Source organism: Pleurodeles waltl, chromosome 5 (genome assembly GCF_031143425.1).
Source record: "Pleurodeles waltl isolate 20211129_DDA chromosome 5, aPleWal1.hap1.20221129, whole genome shotgun sequence".
In the NCBI taxonomy this organism is placed as follows: Eukaryota; Metazoa; Chordata; class Amphibia; order Caudata; family Salamandridae; genus Pleurodeles; species Pleurodeles waltl.
In genome coordinates this window covers 251,237,374-251,260,732 of record NC_090444.1, presented here as the reverse complement: position 1 = coordinate 251,260,732, position 23,359 = coordinate 251,237,374, and the positions used below count along the sequence as shown (strand labels likewise).

Here is a 23,359-nt window from a genome sequence, read left to right as displayed (position 1 = left end):
TGAAGACAATAGTAGCTCATCGCCAGTGCTGTCTGGTATTGTCCTTCTCCAGCTTCCCATGTTTGTTTTTCTGTTTGTCCCTATTTAATTTAGAATTTTTTGCCCGGTATTGAAAAATGTAAAACATATTCTTTTACACTTAATTATGCAAGTGGAAGAGGCTTAAAGGAGGGTTAGTGCTGAAAAACAATATAAGTGCACTGTTCCACAAGAGAGAGAGAAAACAAGAGAACCAATTAAGTTCTGCAAAGGCGAGTCTAAACTGAGTGTTTTAGGAGAGCCCTCAAGCACCCACTTGGGTGACAGGTATCATCATCGGGCTTACTCCTCGTCAGACTGGTGCTGCAATGCCTGGCGGGCCACCCAGCATTCTGGGTGGCACTCAACCATTGTTAAATTGCTAACAACAAAAGTCTGGGAAAGAGACTGACTAAGAAACGGAGAGTGTGAAGGAGAGACAAAACTCTTAAAATTAGCTCTGAACCTGAGCCATTATTTTAATGTGTTAGAAAATAGGTCCAGGCCAAGATTAAAAAACGAGAATATAGGAGTGTTACTGGAAATATTGTACCGTTACACTCTCTAATTAGGGAAGGTAGCTTACCTAATCCTACATGGTCAACATGTTTCGCGTCTATGGTCGGTCACAGAGTGATCCTATGACGCTTCTTCAGGACCCACGAAAAAAACTTTGTTATTAAAATACTTCTGCTATGTGTCAACAATTAATCAAGTGCACGCTAAGTCACTTACAGAATAGAAGACAGAGTATGTCTAAGTCAGTTGGTCAGTACAGTCGCCCTGCATAGAATCAAAAAGACACAAAACAATTAGTGCCAGTGATCAACACAGAAAAACAATTATAGTGACAACCACCCTCAGTCAGTGTATAATAAATAAAAATGAATAGGTTTCTTAATGCTTACCATCCCATATTAGAGATTGGGCTCCCTAGGTCTGCGCTAGCATCAACCAAGGAGATCGTACTAGATAAAAATAATAATATGTAATAATATAGCACCGCAGAACAGTACATAGTGACATGACATTGGGAAAATCTTAGTATTTCCGTCTGGATTAGATCACTGAATTAAATATTAAACAGACTGGTGCAAAAAGATGCATGTACATATATTTAGTGTTTATTAAAAATCAATTATATGAAAAGGAGTGGGTTATTATGAGCTCTATGGCAATGTAGTTAACATTTAAAGTGTTACTGCCATGTAACTGCTCAATCATCTCAAAAGCAAACCACCTCATAAGTACTTTTTGGTCATATTACAAAAAAACAAAAAAACAGACCTTATTCATCTTTGGCCCAAAAAAACGCTGTTACGAAAATAGTATTTGTTTATATGCTCTAGAGGGACTAGTATGTGTTACCACATGCCCATTCATTATTCCAAGTAGAAACCAAGGTATATTGCCGGGTCTTAGTGCACCATGACGGTCACCCGGTTAATATGGCAAAGAAAATACCATGGAAACAGTGAAAAAAATGAAAGAATGGAAAATGAAGAGTCTTAAAACGGGGAAGGAGGAAATACCTTCCGTGGCCCCATGCTTACTTGGATTGCTCCTCGATGCATCCGGAAAACCTGCCCAGTGCCGCGCGCCTGAAGACGACGTGCCGGTGCGGCGGTAGGTTATTTAAGCAGGCGCTGTTTAGCGCGTGCATGCCGGAACAAACCAGCCGGTTGTTCCGGATACTAAAAATAGAGAAAGGACCAAAGTATCTCATATCAGCGGCCATCTTGGAGTCATCAAAAAACATCGTGTTGTTGTAAAAGGGTACTGTTCCTGCCAAGGCCAAATAGGGGTCACAGTGGGGGCCATCTTACGTTAGAAAACAGTGCCGGAAACCATTTGATGGTGCTGAAATGACAAAATAACCTGGGGCACCATTCTTTTTAATAAAAACGATGTTAACAACAAGAGTGTTTCCTTTTCATAGGAACAATAAAGAGAAAGGAATAATCAATGCAGAAGAAGGTATTTCCCGGTCTATTAGGATCACTTAACTGAATATGTAGAAATGCATGTCAATTCAGTTAAAAAAAAAAAAAAAAGGGGGGGGGGGCGGCAGCTGGTCAATATCAGTCTGTCAAAGATGTACATAATGTATAACCAACCACAATATCCCCCTAATCAACCTCTTTATTGGCAACCACCTTATCCCTTCTTCCAACCCCGCCCCATGCTGCCCTATGTGCCTTTTTTAGGACGCGGCCAGGGCAGAGGAAGAGGAAGAAGGAGAGGCAGAGGCAGACGGGTCCATTGGAACAGAGAGGAACCTCAAATGGTTACCCGAAGCCAGGGCAAAACCCCTCCTCCACCGAGAGCTTAGTGGTCAATCTTTCTAATAGAAATCTTTCTATCCATGAATCATCAGCCTTGAACAAGGGCTTGGGTTTTGTCCCTACTCCATCTGAAGACCCATTTCGCCTTAACTGCGAACTTGCACAATTTTTTAGGAAAATACGTCTTCATTTTTTCTTCTTAGACCGGCCGGTTTCTTCTGGAAATAATGATACGGGCCTTAGAAAACCATTGACTTTCATTCCCCCCACACATTCCCTCCCTGTTGAGGTGTTGACTTTCGAAAAAGCTGTAATGGCAGATTTGGACTCCATCTGCCCCAGTAGACCATTTATTAATTTACCTTCCATAGAGAAGAAGGCTCTGAAAGATCTATCCTCTGATCAATCAATTATTATCAAACCAGCTGATAAGGGAGGAGCGATTGTGATTATGAACACCTCAGACTACAGACAGGAGTGCCTATGACTTTTAAGCGATAGGATTCATTATGCCCCCTTGACTCATGACCCTACAACAGATCTACAGAAGACAATCAGGGGTATGATAGAAGAGGCCAGGAACAACACATGGATTTCCCCCAAGGAGGCAGAGTTCCTAGATACAACACACCCCAGGATCCCATATTTTTATTGTCTGCCGAAGATACATAAAGGGACTCTTCCACCTCCTGGGCGGCCCATCGTATCAGGCATTGGGTCTGTTTTAGAGCCACTCTCCGTATTTTGTGACTTCTTTCTTCAACCACTGGTAAAAGAATCAAACACTTTCTTGAAGGACACTACACATGTTCTTAACCTGATTGAGAACATCAATTTAACTAATAAAGCACAAGCCCTCATCACACTGGATGTGGAAGCTTTATACACGAACATTCCACAGGACTCTACCTTACAAGTAGTGGAATCCGCCCTACTTGCCAGCGCATGGGCATCCTCCACCCCAGTCCATTTCATTATGCAGTGTGCTACTTTAGCAATGAAAAATAATTTCTTCCAATTTGAAGATTCCCTATTTCACCAGATCCAAGGGACCTCAATGGGTAGCACTTTTGCCCCCAGTCTGGCATGTTTGTATATGTATAACTTTGAGAAACTCTTTATACTACAAACATCCAATCCATTCCATAATAAGATTTCTTTATGGAAGAGGTATATCGACGACATTCTCATTATCTGGAATGGTCCTTATGAGGAAATAGACAAATTTACTATCTGGGTGAATTCTCTGGACCCGTTCTTGAGATTTACTGCCCATTCGTCCCTTACTCAAGTTTCATTTTTGGACCTTGTGATCAAAATCGACAATGGCAGACTTACTACTACCACATTCCATAAGAGTACTGATCGCAACAGTTTACTTGTGTTTGATAGTCACCATCCAAAAGCATTGCGGGACAATCTTCCATTCGGGCAATTCTTGAGGTTACGTCGTAATTGTAGTACAATCCAAACCTTTGATATTCAATCTGGTGATTTGAAACAGAAATTACAGGACCGACATTATCCGAACAAGATCATTAACCCAGCTTATAAGAGAGCTCGCAACAATCACAGGGATGCTCTCTTAACTTCAGCACCTAAAGAACCAGAAACACGTCTGACATGTGTTTCTACTTTCACGCTATTGTCTAACACCATCAAAAAATTAATCAATAAACGATGGAACATACTACAGAGTGGTGGAACTTCAATTCCAAAACCCCTTTTTGCCTTCAAAAGATCGGCTAATATACGAGACCTCCTTATCCACACCCGCCCTCGTATGTCCAATGATACACAGAAACAAACTACTTTGTGGAATTTACCTCCAGTTATGGGTCATTACCCATGTGGCTCTTGTAGTGTCTGTCCCCTCACAAAACGCATAGACAGTATTGATCTTAACCATTTCGGGACTTGGCACTTGAACAAGCACACTAATTGTAATACACGTCAGTGTATCTACCTAATTTCCTGTCCTTGCAACTTAAAATACATCGGAATGACTACTCGCCCAGTAAAATTACGTATTAACGAACATCGGAGCAATATTAGATGCTCCCGCATCACTACAAAGCTTAGTTCACATTTTTTAGATGCAAAACACGGCCCTGACAATATGTGGTGGATAGTACTACAAGTACCCAGATATGACAGTAACAACCCAAACTATTTATTTAAGATCGAACAGAGATGGGTTTATCGATTGAAAACCCACAAAGAAGGACTGAATGTTGACATACCTTGGAATCTTTTAACATCTTAATCTTTGGAAGAGTAAGGGTAATTTTATCCTTCTTCGATACATTATGTACATCTTTGACAGACTGATATTGACCAGCTGCCGCCCCCCACCCTTTTTTTTTTTTTTTTTTAACTGAATTGACATGCATTTCTACATATTCAGTTAAGTGATCCTAATAGACCGGGAAATACCTTCTTCTGCATTGATTATTCCTTTCTCTTTATTGTTCCTATGAAAAGGAAACACTCTTGTTGTTAACATCGTTTTTATTAAAAAGAATGGTGCCCCAGGTTATTTTGTCATTTCAGCACCATCAAATGGTTTCCGGCACTGTTTTCTAACGTAAGATGGCCCCCACTGTGACCCCTATTTGGCCTTGGCAGGAACAGTACCCTTTTACAACAACACAATGTTTTTTTATGACTCCAAGATGGCCGCTGATATGAGATACTTTGGTCCTTTCTCTATTTTTAGTATCCGGAACAACCAGCTGGTTTGTTCCGGCATGCACGCGCTAAACAGCGCCTGCTTAAATAACCTACCGCCGCACCGGCACGTCGTCTTCAGGCGCGCGGCACTGGGCAGGTTTTCCGGATGCATCGAGGAGCAATCCAAGTAAGCACGGGGCCACGGAAGGTATTTCCTCCGTCCCCGTTTTAAGACTCTTCATTTTTCCATTCTTTCATTTTTTTCACTGTTTCCATGGTATTTTCTTTGCCATATTAACCGGGTGACCGTCATGGTGCACTAAGACCCGGCAATATACCTTGGTTTCTACTTGGAATAATGAATGGGCATGTGGTAACACATACTAGTCCCTCTAGAGCATATAAACAATTACTATTTTCGCAACAGCGTTTTTTTGGGCCAAAGATGAATAAGGTCTGTTTTTTTGTTTTTTTGTAATATGACCAAAAAGTACTTATGAGGTGGTTTGCTTTTGAGATGATTGAGCAGTTACATGGCAGTAACACTTTAAATGTTAACTACATTGCCATAGAGCTCATAATAACCCACTCCTTTTCATATAATTGATTTTTAACAAACACTATGTATATGTACATACATCTTTTTGCACCAGTCTGTTTAATATTTAATTCAGTGATCTAATCCAGACGGAAATACTAAGATTTTCCCAATGTCATGTCACTATGTACTGTTCTGAAGTGCTATATTATTACATATTATTATTTTTATCTAGTACGATCTCCTTGGTTGATGCTAGCGCAGACCTAGGGAGCCCAATCTCTAATATGGGATGGTAAGCATTAAGAAACCTATTAATTTTTATTTATTATACACTGACTGAGGGTGGTTGTCACTATAATTGTTTTTCTGTGTTGATCACTGGCACTAATTGTTTTGTGTCTTTTTGATTCTATGCAGGGCGACTGTACTGACCAACTGACTTAGACATACTCTGTCTTCTATTCTGTAAGTGACTTAGCGTGCACTTGATTAATTGTTGACACATAGGAGAAGTAGTTTAATAACAACGTTTTTTTTCGTGGGTCCTGAAGAAGCGTCATAGGATCACTCTGTGACCGACCATAGACGCGAAACATGTTGACCATGTAGGATTAGGTAAACTACCTTCCCTAATTAGAGAGTGTAACGGTACATTATTTCCAGTAACACTCCTATATTCTCGTTTTTTAATCTTGGCCTGGACCTATTTTCTAACACATTAAAATAATGGCTCAGGTTCAGAGCTAATTTTAAGAGTTTTGTCTCTCCTTCACACTCTCCGTTTCTTAGTCAGTCTCTTTCCCAGACTTTTGTTGTTAGCAATTTAACAATGGTTGAGTGCCACCCAGAATGCTGGGTGGCCCGCCAGGCATTGCAGCACCAGTCTGGCGAGGAGTAAGCCCGATGATGATACCTGTCACCCAAGTGGGTGCTTGAGGGCTCTCCTAAAACACTCAGTTTAGACTCGCCTTCGCAGAACTTAATTGGTTCTCTTGTTTTCTCTCTCTCTTGTGGAACAGTGCACTTATATTGATATTACAGGTTCATTTTGGGAGACTGTGCACTGGACCATCAATCTCCCAGTCCCCATTTTTGTTTATAGTGCTGAAAAACAGCAGCAGATGCAAGCGTTAAATGGTTACGGACACAGTATGATAGAAAGATTACTACACTGTCTAATTCATATTTAGATGTTTCATCATCTACCATGACTAATGACACCACACCCCATTATAGAGCATGCTATGTCGCACAGTGTTATTTATGAAACCTTTTATTTGCATTTTAGCCAACACACAACAAAAACACATAGCCAGACTTGGTACATGGCCTGCAAAATTGGAAAATAAATAAGTCAGTCGTTGTCATCAGAACACAATTTCCCTCTGGCATTGTGTGTATGGCTTGAAAGCAGAGAGGCAAATCTCCCCACCAGGCCTCAATGAGCTGCAACTAATTGTCGATGGTCCAGGACCTGGATGGGCAAGGTTCAATATAAATCCCACGATGTTCCGTCCAATCTTAACAAATCTTGCAATGTTTATGGTGGCATGCCCCCACCTGGTATACAGTGCACTCCAGACCTATTCAGAAACCCATGCCCTTTGCCTATCCATCCCAGGTCGGGCCCCTACGCTTTTCCACTCCCTTGCAATATCTCGCATAGCTACAAGCAGTCCCAGACAAAACAGCGCCTTATGATATATGTTATTGTGAAGTAAGACAGGTTTCAGTTGCCTGGGGACACTCCAGCCGACCGCCGTCTCCAGAATCCCCAGCACCAATCCCCACAAATGGGACAGGGCTGGACAACTCCAGAATGTGTGTAATAGATAACAGCAGCACTGCAACGCAGGTAGCCTCCCGGGTCCACCAGCTCCATTTTGAAGAGTCGTTATGCTGCACGGTTTTGATGGAAGATAGAAATCTGATATATTGTGATGTTCTTTTTCAATCACAAATCAAACATTTGGAGATATAGAATTTTATTTTTAGATCAGATTTGACAGTACAGCTGTTGTCACTGTTGTCATACCTTTTATGATCAACAGAAGTAAGGCTGACAGAGGGGCATTGGCTCCACCCTCTTGTTAATCTACGTTTACTGTATATAATTTGTCTAATGTGTGGGCATCTGCTGAAAAGGCGTAATTGTATTGGACCGCAGCAGGACTGAGTTGAGTATAGTATTAAGTCAAAGAACAAGGCTGCAGGCCTATTTGTGTCATTGGGAAAAGTTATGTCAGATGCCTTAGCATAGGTCTGATCTTTTTGTTGTGAAAAGTTATGACAAAAACATTATGCCTGAATTCTTTATCTTGAAATACATATGCCAGTAGGCCCTTTTGGGTAGATTGTGTTTACACTATGTTATTGCCTAGGTTCTATACTTTCATTGGAAACTGTATTACACTGTGTTGCTTTTTTATCTCACTTTTTCAATGATATGGGACACCATCACCAACCTCGCACCCAACCTCGTCTTCCTCACAGAGAGCTGGCTCAGTGATACCTCCGCACCCGACATCCTTGTGGCCACTGCCGACGGATCCAAGATCGCCCACAGCGACTGTACTAACAAATCTGCGGGAGGCATCTCCATAATTTACAAAGAATTGATACACTGCACAACCTCGGCATACAGCAACACAGAAATCATGGAGCACCTCAGTGTTCAACTCACCATCGAAAGCAACACAACCATCAAATAAACTCTTGCCCACTGACCCCTCAGATACTGCCCAAGCTTCTGCCACGCCATTCCAGAAATCATCGCTGCCCCAAGCAATCAACACCGAACACTACATCTTCCTCAGAGACCTGAATTTGTACCTAAATAACCCAAACAACACCAACACCGCCAACCTCATAGACAGCATGGAAATCATTGGCCTTAGACAGCTAATTACCAACACCACCCACATTGCTGGACACACATTAGTCCCCATTTTCACCTTGAGCAGCAGAATCTAATACAGGCACACCACCGAGCAAAGCCGGACCGACCTCTCCATAGTCCATTTCAACTAATTCTTCACATCGGACAGCGCACCCAGACCACACTTGACTGTGCACCATAGTTGGACCAACATATCCGAGGACCAAAGGACCAAAGCCATTAATGCTCACCACCTGGACTCCACACACCAGACACCTGGCAGCACACCAGACATCAACAGGGACTTCAAAAAATTCACCTCCTGGATAGCCTACTGTGCCAACCTTGTCTCCCCCATCAAAACATCCAGACGTAACAGACCTTTAAAGCCAGCCATCTGGTACACACAGGATCTGCACACCATCAAACGCAATTGCAAAAGAGAGGAAATGGCTTAGCTCCAAACTTCTCAATGACCTATGCACCTTCAAGAACACACTGAACCAGTACCAAAAACTCCTAAAAAGTGGCAGGAAACAGGCCCTAGTCACTCACATCCAAGTAAGGGCCAACCATTGCAAAGAACTCCTCAACATCATCAAGGAGTTTGTCAAGCCAGCAATACGAGAGAACACCATACCCCCACCCAGGAGCTGTGGGACTCTCTTGCCAACTACTTCCACAACAAAATATCTACCATCTATAGAAACTTTGCACCCCAGCACAACACAGCAAACAGCATCAAACTCCTCAACTGTTCTGTCTCCCCCTCCAAGAACATACTCGCCAAATGGAATCAGATCACCACCTTAAACACCACAGACATCATGAAGACCATCCACTCATGATCACCCACACCCCTGCCTGCATCACTTTTTCAACATGGGCATCAACATCATCAGCAGCAGACTCACTGAAACCTTCTGCCAACCCCAACGACCTCGAAAACTACTGCCCGAGCTGCCTGCTCCCCTTCCCAGCAAAAGGAATCAAGACATCCATCAACCAGCAACTCACAGGATGCCTTGTAGTGGATTGTGCTCCCTCCCCCTTGTGTTTAAAAGGCTCCCTTGAGCCATTGAGCTGACAGGCTCACCTGGGATGCACCTGTGTGCCTGTAAAGTGGTACTGTGACCTGTGAAAACTTGGGCAGCATACAAGCAACACCAGATGACTTTTCTCTGCTCTTTAATACTTCTGCTTTTTAATGATGAAGGGCTAAACCGAGAAACATGTGTCTAGAGATAACATCCCTACCTATACCAACTTTGGTGAAAAACTACAGCAACTTTGATGTAAGCGTTCTGCCTTTACCAGGATGCAATGGGGTGAACTGTGCTGGTATGAGGCAGTGTGCTCTCTCCCCCACTTGTGTTTAAAAGGCTCCCTTGAGCCATTAAGCTGACAAGCTCACCTGTGATGCACCTGTGTGCCTGTGGTGTGGTACTGTGACCAGAAAAGATTTGGGCAGCATACCAGCAACCCCAGATGTTCTCTTCTCTGCTCTCTACTACTTCTGCTCTCTAATAATGAAGAGCTAAACCCAGATATGCGTGCCTAGAGATAACAGCACTACCTGCACCAACTTTGTTAAAAAAGTACAGCAACTTTGATGTAAGCGTACTACATTTACCAGGATACAATGGGGCGTACTGTGCTGGGATGAGAGTTAGCATGCTCCCTCCCACCTTGTGTTTAAAAGCCTCCCTTGAATCATTAAGCTGAGGAGCTCACTTGGGATGCACTTGTGTGCCTGTGCAGTGGTACTGTGACCTGTGAAGACTTGGGCAGCATACCAGCAACCCCAAATGACTGTTCTCTGCTCTATAATACTTCCACTTTCTACTGGTGAAGGGCTAAACCCAGAAACACGTGTCTAGAGATAACAGCACTACCTGCACCAACTTTGCTGAAAAACAACATAGACATTGAAGTAAGCGTTCTGCATTTACCAGGATGCAGTAGGGTGAACTGTACTGGGATGAGAGGCAGTGTGTCTTTTCCCCCTTGTGGATCTCTAAATTATGCTATGTCCAAAGAATCAAGTGCAAGGTCCTACCTTTATATATATATATATATATATATATATATATATATGTGTGTGTGTATATATATTCACTGAAAAACCAAAGGTTATAGTTAGGAAATAGAATTAAACATATAAATTCACTTAAAAAAACATAGGTTACAGGGACGTTATAGTTAGGCTCACATTTTGAACGTACAAAATCATAGAAATTTACCAGTTATAGTTAGAGTTACCACAAGTAACTATAAATCATGCCCTAAGGTAACTATAACTTGCACCCTGGCCATGCACTGCTAATTACCCCACAAAGTACGGCACTCATGACATCTTTGATAACATCATTGATAATATCAATGTAATATTTGTAGTAACATTTTTGACAAAAACCCTGTCCATGGCGGGGCCATGAATTATAGTTACCTTAGGGCACGAGTTATAGTTACTTAAGGTAACTCTAACTATAACTGGTGAATTACTTTGGTTTCATACGTTTGAAATGTGAGCCTAACGATAACATCCCCTGTAACCTTTGTTTATTTAAGTGAATTGTCTATGTTTAAAAAAAATTATATTTCCTAACTATAACGTCCCTGTAACCTTTGTTTTTTTCAGTGACTCTATATGGAATATATATATATATATATATATATATATATATATATATATATATATATATATATATATATAGTTAGATATAGGGTCTCTGGTTGGTAGTCAGTTTGCACTCTGTCCAAGCAGGGACCCTTACTCTAGTCGAAATAAGGGAGATACACAGCTCAAATAACCCCTGCTCACCTCCTTGGTAACTTGGCACAAGCAGTCAGGCTTATCTCAGAGGCAATGTGTAAAATATTTGTAAAAAACACACCTTGGATAACAGTAAAAATACCACAAAAGGACTCCACACCAGTTTTAAAAAATAGACATTATTTATCTAAATTAAACAAGACCAAAACGACAAAAATCCAACATACATAAGCAAAGATATGGATTTTTAAAGTAAAAGAGTCTTAATCCATGGAAATCAATGGATGGTTGTTTTAGCACAAAGTACCTTGTATGCACCAAAAATAAAGCCGCAATGGCAATGGTGCATCAGAATAGCAAGTGATGCGTCGATTCCTCACTCGCAAGTGAGGCTGTGCGTTGATTCTTTACTCGCACCGGAGGACGTGCGTTGATTATTTTTTTGCAAAGGAGGCTGTGCATCATTTCTGGGTGCGCAGCCTCGGACCGTGTGGTGATGTTAAAGACTTTGACAACCAGGAACCGTGTATGGAAATTTACGACACGCTGTGCGAAGATTCCTCGGTGAGAACAGTCACTGCGTCGTTTCTCCAGCTACAAGCCAGGCTCTGTGTAGCATTTTCAGCTGCGTGACAGGCCGTGCGTCGATCTTTCTGACTATACATGGAATTTACTGGGAATGTCAATAATTAAATCTGTTTTTGGTGAGTGATGCTGGCTACAAGTTATAAGCACGAACCGTTTAAACACCATCCGTTATGAAATGATATACTGGAATTAGATGTTGGATTACTTATAATATGAGTGGAGAAATCGTGCTGAAGTTTTACAACTAATAAACGAGTTACAATACAGGTGTGAAAAGTAATTAACTACCAATCCCAGAATGCACTATAAAAACTATGATGGTAGTAATGGAGGACAAACAACAGATGAAATCACTGTGAAAAATCGAAGATGTCGAAACATGTTGAGGTGACTGGAGACTTCCTTCTTTATTAATATAAGAAGGTGATTTATGAAGCTTCCGGGAGTGCAGTGCTTTTTTGGATTTGTATTATATGAGGGTTGTGGTCTTAACCCTACGATTGCACCAGCAGCTAGAGTGCGTTGTTGCTTTTAAAGACAACTGTTATATATATATATAACGACATTTGGCTGGGACAGCGTGTGTTTGTTGTTCATTGTGGGCACATTACGGATTTTGCATTGAATTACATTTTTGGAAGTGCCATTTATCTATTCTTGCCTTTTATATGAACTCTTTCAATAAAATGGAACCGACGATTTTGCATATGAGTGATTTTTAATTATTATATTCACTCTCTACTTTCCACGAGCTTGTTTGGATATTGTGCAGCCTTTTGGTGCTCTATCGAGTTGCACAGTCTTTTTGAAAAAAAAAATATATATATATATATATATATATATATACATATATATATATATATACATATATAAATAAATATACATTACCTTCTGGAAGCCGCCAGTAGGTAATTATAGTTTGGACCATGTTTCCATTGAAAAAGCATTTTTTGACTTCCCTATATATTTGGCGCTGTTTGATGAATCTTCACGAAATTTTCCAAAAATGTGGTCCAGTGAATCATGTTGTGCATGGGATGCTTCGGGGTGATCTGTTATGCGGGGGGCAAGAAAAAGGGGGGTCAAAATATGTGCATTTCCGATTATAATTTCCATAGAAATTTTAGACACGACTAGAGCCAGAACCGCTGGGGGGGAATTACACCAAATTTGGCAGAAAGGTAGCTCTTTGTCCAGAAAGAGTGCTTTTTGTTATTTGGTGTAAATGCGTTGAGTAGTTTTTGAAATATTAAAAGAAAACATAATATAGATATTTAGAGGCACAAAGGGTTTGCAAATAATAATGAGCTAGTGCAGGAAAATGCAGAGCTCTCACTGACTGCCAACACTTCAACCAGGAATTGTTGGCAGCCATCTTGACCTTCAGCCGAGTCCCACGAAAACAGATAAAAAAAGGAAAAGGGACCACGGTATTTATACCCTGACGCCTTAGTTCAGGGGGGATCCCTCTCTGGGTCTGGGGTCCCAGGCGGACCCCCCAAGGCAAAAAAGCATTTTTTTAAATGCTGGCGCAAATTTCCGGTGGATCTGCAAATTTGTGGCAAAACCCCCCCCAAAAAAAGAAGCGTGGACTCCAGCGCTTGTTTTTAAAGAGTCCCTGAGTGGGCTCAGTCCCATGGGCATTATGAGGAAAAGGAAGAGGGTGCACAGGGCCCCCCTCCTAGGGCAGTTTGATGTCCTGTGGTCCACCACCTCCCCAGGGCTTATTTACTATTTTATATGGGGTCCACGTTTCACCCTCACTGCAGCCCAATGGACTGCCACCTCCCATGTGCAATAATTTAATTTTATGCGGGGTTGCACGCAGCCCTGTGGACTACCACCTCACTGAGGCTATAATCAAACTAAATGCGTGGGGCCACGTGGCCCCTAGCATCTCTCAGGACCGCCACCTCACCAGAGCTATTATTAAATTGAATGTAGGAGGGTAGCTGGTCCCCCACAGCCCCAGGGTCCACCGCCTCCCGTGGCCATTAATGAATTAAAAGTGGAAGCCACCCGACCCACCCGCAGCCCGGGGACCAACAACTCCTTGGGACTTTAAACAAGTACAGTGGTGGGTGCATGCCCCTTGCAGCCCCAGGGACCACCATCTCCCCAGGACTACAATAAAAGAATGAAGGGGGTCCGTTGTGGACCCCCAAGACCCAGGGACGACCACCTCTCAGGGCTAGATTAGTTTGGAGAGGGGCCGCGCAGCCCCCCTTTAATAGACCCAATAATTGGCCTGGGGACCACCACCCCTAGGGCTGGCTCCTGCTATGTCCTAGGGTGCCCACCCACATGAGTTAGCTGTTTATTCAGACTTGGCAGAAGCTTTGACAGCTCCCGTCAAGTCAGAGCAAACACTTCACTTTCTGCAACCAAATATGCGTGCAGAGAAAAAGATGAGAACAGTGGTTCTGCGAGCAGGGAGTTGCTATTTAGAGCAGCTCACTGCTTTTGGGAGCAATGCCGGCTCCTGCAGGATGTATGGAGCCGGCTAGGACCACAGAGGCCTTGAGGCTCCCCAGTGGTCCTGTCTCTCTCTTTCTTTCTCTCTTCCATCCCATAATGGGTGGTTAGAGTGTCAACATGCATGATCAACACGTTTTTTGTTTGCAGCTCATGCTAACTCAAGTCGAAAAAGAATGCTTGAACCAGATATCCTAAAAAAAAAAAGAGAACTGCAAGAAAATAAAGCAGTCCCCTACCCCCCTCAAAACACAAAATGTAGGAATTAAGAGAACTGTGCATCATATTTTAGATTTAGCTCTCACTTGCAGCCTTCTGAATATTATCTTGTGCCAAACGGCTTCAAAGGAACATCGCAAGGGTATAATGTATTGAGATTATTCTAATTTACCATGTGAAATACTAGTATTTACATTTCCAGAGCCAAACATTCGTTAAAGAATCAAAACCTGAGGATTTTGTTGAGCCAGACTTTCTACTGCATAAAATTCCCCATTAAGGTGGATTGTTTATCATAGTAACTTTAGGTTTTATCGTAGTAGCATGGGTATTCCTAAGAGAGGAGCAGCTAGGTGGCAATTAGGAAGTTAGAACTCTATGCTTAATCACAAATATGTCCGATGTTTCTTACACTTAATTTTCTTATTTAAGTTTAGTACCAAACGGTGCAGAAGTAGGTGTCTAAATTGAATGTAAAATACGTGAACGACCCCCATATATGCTAGTCGTTGTGGAGAGGAAATTACCTACAAGGATAAATATTTTATTGGCAGAGAAAAACAATTAAAAGTCTTAATGCATATTTCTACCAAACGTATTTACACAGATTTTCAGACCTGCTGACAATTCATAGTAAGTATGGGGAGTAAGAAGTACTGATAGAAATCTGCAACTTTTGTGGATTATGATAAATACCCGTGGATATTTATGTGAGTCCATAAAAAAGCCCGTAGTCCGATGCACATTTAGAAAATAATCTATAATGTGTTGATTTCTGAATATGTCTGTGTCATTTCTGTTCTTGAGACCCTTGCATAAAACACTTCACTTTTTAGGCTCGCACATTGTGAGGGAAGACCAGTGTAACATTAATACCTACTCTGTTCGAGTATATTCCAGGGACACCTAGGCCCTCATTTATATCAGACCTAGAGAGGAAAGGCTGTTTTTCTGCCCAATCTGGAATCTGATCGATTTGAGCTTTGGTGGTGTCAGTTCTGCCTCTGTCCCGCAGCCACCCACTACTCACTATTTCTGCAGAAATTGGCATGAATTTACCACTATATAGGCAAAATGGTAGGTGGTAGTAGATAGCCTAAAGGCTACCCACCTCTGCAATGGCAAATTACCCTCCTGACACCTGCCTACATCCTGAAAAGGGAAGTTGGAAGAGTGCTGCTGCCGTTGTTCGTGGGCAGAATTCAACAATCCTTGTGATAGCTGGGGCCCGGCAAGAAGAAGTATATTCTCCAGGCAAATCTCCTCTAAATAAGGTGATTGTTATGTATCATTGTTTGCTTCTTTTTCTCTAGTTAACACATGACCACCCTTGAAGTGCACTAATTGATCCACTGAGGTGCTCTCCCCAGACAGGTTTCCTGTAAATATTCACTGGTCACAAATAGTCAATCTACTTTTGTGGCCTTAGTCTATTTTCCAGCATATCCATTCATATGTTCTTAGATTGGCTTGACCATTTGCTAGCTCTTCAGGATCTAATGAAAGTTGGCTGTGGCCTGTAGCTGTCACGATGAGGCATTCTATATGGCATTTGTATTTTTCTTGCACCCAGAATTCCACATCTTTCAATGATTCTGGGAGTCTCTGAACTACAGCAAGGATTCTGAAATTTTGCGAGCTGTGGTTTTTGCATCAGAGCAGATCCAAGGTGTTTCATTTAAGGAAACAGTGGAATACCAGGATCTTTCCCAAAATGTTACTAGTGATTCTTGGTGTTGCAGTATTTGAGTCAGTATTTGAACAGCACAATCTCCCTTGACGAGCTATTTAGCTTTAGAGGCTTATCATATGATTTCAAATTCTTCTCAGTAAAGGAAAATCAAATCATATACAACTTTGTTTGGACCATAAATAATTCACTAAGCAATTGATGATACTCAGGCCTATTTTCTTATTTTTCTTCTTTCTTTTCTTCTTTTTAGGATACTAGAAAAGTAAAGTAGAGTTAAAATCAAAATTTCGATTTGATTGACAGTTAAATCTATTTGGTCACACATTAAATCCAGGATGATAGAATTCAAAAAAGTATTACAAATTAAGAGCCAAACATGTTAGACCTGACAGCCTTAGGGTGATCATGCCCCAACTTTTTGCCTGCCTCCCTCCCTCCATTTCTCTGACACTGTTTTTGCTGGTTTTAGGACTCTGCACACTTAACCACTGCTAACCAGTGCTAAAGTGCATGTGCTCTCTCCCTTAAACATGGTAATATTGGTTCATTCACAATTGACACATTTTATTTACTTGTAAGTCCCTAGTAGAGTGCACTTCATGTGCCCAGGGCCTCTAAGCTGAATGCTACTACTGGGCCTGCAGCACTGATTGTGCTACCCACATAAGTACCCCCTTATCCATGTCTCAGGCTTGCCATTGCAAGGCCTGTTTGTGCAGTTTCACTGCCAATTCGACTTGGCATTTAAAAGTACTTGCCAACTCCCCTTTTTCTACATATATGTCACCCCTAAGGTAGGCCTTAGGCAACCCATAGGGCAGAGTGCTATGTAGGTAAAAGGCAGGACATGTACATGTGTGTCTTATATGTCCTGGTAGTGGAAAACTCCTAAATCCGTTTCCACTACTGGAAGGCCTGCTCCTTTCATAGGATAGCATTAGGACTACCCTCATATACTGTTTGAGTGGTAGATTCTGATCAGAAATGGGTAACCAGGTCATATTTAGTATGGCCAGAATGGTAATAGAAAATCCTGCTTGTTGGGGGGGGAGGTTTGGATTTTATACTACTATTTTAGAAATGCCAGTTTTAGGAAGTGAGCATTTCCCTGCACTTAAACTCCATCTGTGCTTTACAGCCTGTCTCCAGTCAACGTCTGGGCTAGGTTGGTTGACAGCTTCCTTGTGCATTTCACCTAGACAACCACAAACACAGGACACTCAGTCACACCTGCACTCATCTGCCTACTGAATGGGTCTTCTTGGGCTGGAAGGGTGGAGTGCCGGACATTTACATTTCAAAGGCTACTGGCCTGCCCTCACACAATGAACTGCCAAACCCCCTACTGGGATCCTGTCAGACAGACCTGTACTGAAAGGGGAACTTGTGCACTTCAAAACCACTCTTTGAAGTTTCCCCCACTTCAAAGGCATTTTTGGGCATATAAACTGGGTCTCTGACCCCACCAACTCAGACACTTCTAGACCTGAAACTTCGACCTGTCAAGAGGAACTGCCTGGCTGCCCAAAGGACACATCTTGACTGATTTGCTGAGAAGTACTGCTGCCCTGCAGGTGCCCTTCTGCCCTGCTATCCTGCTGACCTCTGACTTTGCTGAGAATTCCTCTCCAAAAAGACTTGATCTCTTCAGGAAAGTCCTTGTGTGCCGAAAATCGACGCACAGCCTGCCTTGCGACTGAGAAATCGCCGAACCAGAACAACGCAGCGTGACTTCCAGAGTGGAAATTCAATGCAGCCTCTGCCTTGCGATAGAAAGTTTGATGCAGTGCCCTACCTGATTGACGCACAGCCAAAACGGAATGAGGCAGCAGATTCCCTAAGTGGAAAATCAACATAGGGCCTGCCGTGCAAGAGAAAATTCAACGTATCGCCCTCCCGGACCAGTGCAACGTCTCTGGCTTCTTCCAGCACGCCTAGGATTTCCCTGCATCGTCCCTGGGTGTCAAAAAGAGCCCTCTATCGCAGTGAGGAGCAAAGACTGCGTGCCGAAAATCGACGCAAGCCCCTTGCAGCATGGAAAGAAATGACGCAACGTCTGTGCCACGTCTGAAAATCCGATGCACACCTTATTTTTCCACACATCTTCTCCTCTGCGGTCTCCGTGTGTGTTACTTTGATGCAAACCAGGTACTTTGTGTAATTAAAAGACAACTATTGATTTCTAAGATTTAAGACTCTTTTTAAAACTGCAAAAGTGATATTTCAACTTGTGCTTACTGAATCTTTCTCGTTTTGACTTTATTTTATTCAGATAATTTTTTTTTTTTCTAATCCTGTGTGGTGTATTCCTGTGGTGTTTTCACTGTGTTACTGAATGATTTATTGCACAAATACTTTACACATTGCCTTTTTAGTTAAGCCTGACTGCTCAGTGCCAAGCTACCAGAGGGTGGGCACAGGATCATTTGGATTGTGTGTGACTTGCCCTGACTAGAACTGTGATCCCTAATTGGATAAGGGTGTATACCTCTGCCATTTAGAGACCCCATTTCTAACACTATATAAGTACAATATCACCACAGGTGAAGTATAGTGCCAAAAGTGAATATGAGAATTTCAGTTGAAGTAATACAAAAGATGGGAAACAGAATCTGGTGATCTGTATATAAGTTGTGGTCCTCTTGCCTAATCATTGGTGAATCTAAGTTAATCTAAATACCCTAAACTAAGCTAAAAGGAAAACCTAATTAAGTCTCAGGAAGTATAAATTAGGAACGTTAAGACACACAATATATATATTGTTGATTACATTATTATGGGGGTCATTCTAACTCTGATGGGCGGCGGAGGCCGCCCGCCAGAGTTTCCCCCTCCAGAACACCGCTCCGCGGTCATTAGACCGCTGCGGTGATTCTGGGTTTCCCACTGGGCTGGTGGGCGACCGCCAAAAGGCCGCCCCCCAGCCCAGTGGGAAACTCCCTTCCCACGAGGACGCCGGCTCAGAATTGAGCCGGTGGATTGGGAAGGTGCGACGGGTGCAGTTGCACCCGTCGCGAATTTCACTGTCTGCAATGCAGACAGTGAAATTCAAAGTGGGGCCCGCTTACGGGGGCCCCTGCAGTGCCCATGCCATTGGCATGGCATGGGCACTGCAGGGGCCCCCAGGGGCCCCACGACACCCCATACCGCCATCCTGTTCCTGGCGGGCGAACCGCCAGGAACAGGATGGCGGTATGGGGTGTCTGAATCCCCATGGCGGCGCAGCTGGATTCAGAAGGGCAGCGGAAAACCGGCGGGAGACCGCCGGTTTTCCTCTTCTGACCGCGGCTGAACCGCCGCGGTCAGAATGCCCTGCGGGGCACCGCCAGCCTGTTGGCGGTGCTCCCGCCGACCCTGGCCCCGGCGGTCTAGTACCGCCGGGGTCAGAATCACCCCCTATGTCACTTCTGTAACACATGGCGATACAACCAAAATTAAGGCGTTACCAATCCCCCTAAGGATCACAACCATGAAGAAATCCATTAATGAGACCCACTAAAACCGTTTAGTTTTCATCAATTTCCATCTACACTCCTCCAGACGCTTCATGTTATCATAATATTTACATTGATTCTCTTCCAGCTCCACATCTGCTCCCTTTCTTTTAAATGCCTGTTTAGCTTTCATCCTCTGGAAAGTCCTGAAACCAACATCTAAGACTGTTGCACAAATAACAATAATCAAAAAAGGTTTCAGAATAAAACCCAGAGTTCCACTTCTCAAGTTTCCAAAACATTTGCCTACAGCAGCAAATCCATCTCCAATAGCTTCTCAAGCACCTGTTGCTTTCAGCCCTTCTAAATCCTTCTTCAAGCCAATAATGTTCTGAATGTATCTCTCCAAATTCTTACTTCTGTCTGGAATGTAAGTACAGCGTTGCTGAACTTTTAGCCTTTGGCAAACTCTGCGTTCTTTTGCGAGAAGAAGGTCTAACGCAAGTCTGCTCTGCAAAACCATAGATCGTATTGTTACCTTCTCAGTATTCAGACTCAATAAGGAATTTGCTGTACTCGTTGCTAGTTTATCCACTATTGTATACTACTTTCCACTTTTCAGATCATTCCGAATCACACCTACAGACTGAATCAATTCACCAAAAATATCTCTTACCACTTCTCCAGCACTAACACTTCAATCAATCAATCAAATAATTTCTTAAGCGCACTACTCACCCGGTAGGGTCTCAAGGCGCTGGGGGGGGGGGGAGTGGAGGGGGGGTGGTTACTGCTCAAAAAGCCATGTTTTTAGGTGCTTTCTGAAGGTTAGGAGGTCCTGGGTCTTGCATAGGTTGGTGGGGAGGGAGTTCCAGGTTTTGGCGGCGAGGTGGGAGAAGGATCTGCCGCCGGAGGTGGTGCATTGGATGCGGGGGACTGTAGTGAGGGCGAGGTCAGCAGAGCTGAGCTGTCGAGTTGGTATGTGGAAGTTGACTCGTTCGTTGAGGTAGGCCGGTCCAGTGTCGTGGAGGGCTTTGTGACTGTGGACAAGGATTTTGAAAATGATCTTTTTGTTGATGGGTAGCCAGTTTAGGGATCTGAGGTGGGTGGATATGTGTTCGTGGCGATGGAGGTTGAGGATGAGACGTGCGGCTGCGTTCTGGATTTGCTGGAGTTTTCTTTGATGCTGGTCCCTGCGTAGAGGGCGTTGCTGTAGTCCAGTCTGCTGCTTATGAGGCCGTGGGTGACTGTTCTTCTTGTTTCTAAAGGAATCCTTTTTCAATTTTTCGGCATTCTCGTTTGGAAGACTGAAGTTCTGTGGTGAACCAGGGGGCGGTCTTGATGGTGCAGGTGTTGTTGTTTGTTTTCAAAGGGGCGAGGGAGTCTGCGCAAGTTTCTAGCCATTGTGTGTTGGGGTCGTTGTTGATGGGAGGTGGAGCTTATGCGAGGTTGAAGATCAGGTGTTCTTTAGAAATCTTGTTCCACTTGCGGTAGTGGGTTTCAGGAAGGTGAAGTGGACGCAGTGGTGGTCAGTCCAGTGGAGCACGGTGGTGTGAGTGAAGGTGATGTGGCTGCTGGAGGTGAAAATGGCATCTAGCGTGTGTCCCCGCTGAGTGGGTGGGTGAGGTGACCAGTTGCTTGAGTCCTAGGTTCGTGAGGTTGTCCAGCAGGGCCATGGAGTTGCAGCTGTGGTTGCTTTCCAGGTGAAAGTTAAGGTCACCAAGGAGTATGTAGTCTGTGGAGGTGAGGGCGTGGGGGCTGATAGTATTGGCGATGGTGTCACAGAATGGGGGGCGGGGTCCTGGTAGTCCGTAGATGAGAGTTCCTCTTAGGGTGGTGTTGGCGTTGATGTGTACTTGAAAGTGTAGGTGTTCTGCGCTGTATAGGGTGTTGTTGGTGTTGGTGGAAATTTTGATGGAGTTTTTGTTTATTATGGTGATACCTCCTCCTGGTTTGTTGGTGCGGTCTCTACGGGTGATTTTGTAACCTTCTGGGATGGCTATGGCGATGTTGGGTTCTGATGAGGAGTTCATCCATGTTTCAGTGAGGAAGGCGATGTCAGGAGAGTTTGTGGTGAGCAGGTCCCAGAGCTTGATGGCGTGCTTGTGGACAGAGCGGGCGTTAAGGAGGATGCAGTTGAGGTGATTGGGGGGTTTGGTGTTGTTGTGGTGCTTGCTGGTGTTGCTGGTGTTGGTGTGAGTGCAGGAGAAATGGCATGAGTGGCATGTGAAAGGTCCGTGTCTGTGTTTGGGGTTGGCCTGGGTGCAGGCGGGGTGCTGGCCTGGGTTGAGAGCAAGAAGTTCTGTGGAGGAGTAGTGGCGCTTGGGGGTCCGGAGGAGCGTGGACCGGGGGACAGGCGCTGGGCGCGGTCCAGGCACGGACGGGCGCAGACGGGCTTGCCTCTGGTGCCCCAGCGGCACACCCCCTGCGTGGCCGTGCAGCGGCTGCCATTAAGAAGGGGACGTGGGAGGGAGGAGCAGCTGGGAGGCGGGAGGTGGGAGGGAGTGTCCAATGGGGACTCGAGGGGGGCGGGCCGCAGGGGACGCAGCGGCTGGGTCAGAGAAACCGGCGAGAGCCGGAAAAGATAACGGGCACAAATATAGAGTGCAACTACAAAGCGGAGCACAAAATAGGCACAGTTTACAGTAAAAACCATGTGAAAAACTAAAAAACAAAAACAAGAAACGAAATACGAGCTATGGAAACGAAATACACGGCATACTAGACACGCCTACCTAGTTCTAGGATTCGTTTCCCAGACCGAATCATTAAATGATCCACATAATAAATCTTAGGAAACACTATACCTAAATAATATGTACCATACTATCTCTTGGGCAATTTGAAATAAGCATTCCTTCCACAAATAAAGTACACTCCAGGAATCTCAGGATCCTTTACATCTAAAAATAATTTACTCTTTCCTCTAAACTCAAAGGTGTGTTCACATTCACTCTTCCCTATAAATAATGGATCCAAATAACTCTGGTCAATCTGTATGCACAACTTTCCCTTATGCTCCCAATCTAAAGCTAATGATGGTTGGTTCCCCTTCACTAGATGTTCAATTTCTTCTCAATTCCACCTATACTGTCTCTTAAGGCCTTTATCTGTTTCAGACTTGGAGCCTGATTTAGAGCTTGGTGGTAATGGTCCTGCCATCGACTTTTGACTAAAAACCCGTCTGCTACCATGACGATCCATCCTGCCGTATTTAGATGTGTACGTTGGGGGGGCACTGCACATGAGCACAGGAACACTGCAGACATATATATATTGCAGTAGTTTCTGTTAAGTTACTGTGACAAGCAGACGCTGGGGACATGAGTGGGTCAGTTCTGTGTGTGAGCCAGAAAGTGTGTGGGCAATGCAAGTGGCTAGTTGAGGTGGTAGCAGGTGCTGTGGGTGTGTCAGTATGTGTGCCACTTGCATATAGCATTGGTGTTGTGTATGGTGTGTTGTGTTGCTGCTTGCAACATTCAGATGAGTGGAGTTGTGTGGCAGTTGTTGTTGTGATGGGTTTAGTTGTGATGTTGTGTGAGTGTGTTTGTGTAGATGAGTGTGTTGTGTTGTTTGTTGTGGTTGTGTTGTTTGTGGGTGCAGTGTCAATGGTCTGTGTATTGTGTCATGGACTAATGTCAATGTGTGTTTGCTGCATGTACGTGTTTTGTGATGGAATGCCAATGGATACAGGTGTGTATGTGGTGTATTGTGTTATGTGTGATGCAAGGGGACAAATATGGCAGAGGTAGATTGTGTGTGTGACTTACCTCTATTCC

The 23,359-nt window shown here is 43.6% G+C and overlaps 1 protein-coding gene across 2 annotated transcripts in view; it reads left to right on the top strand.

The window, feature by feature from the left end:
* The window catches only part of HAAO (3-hydroxyanthranilate 3,4-dioxygenase), a 704,001-nt gene that overhangs the window by 331,831 nt on the left and 348,811 nt on the right, over window positions 1-23,359 (top strand). The window lies entirely within an intron of this gene.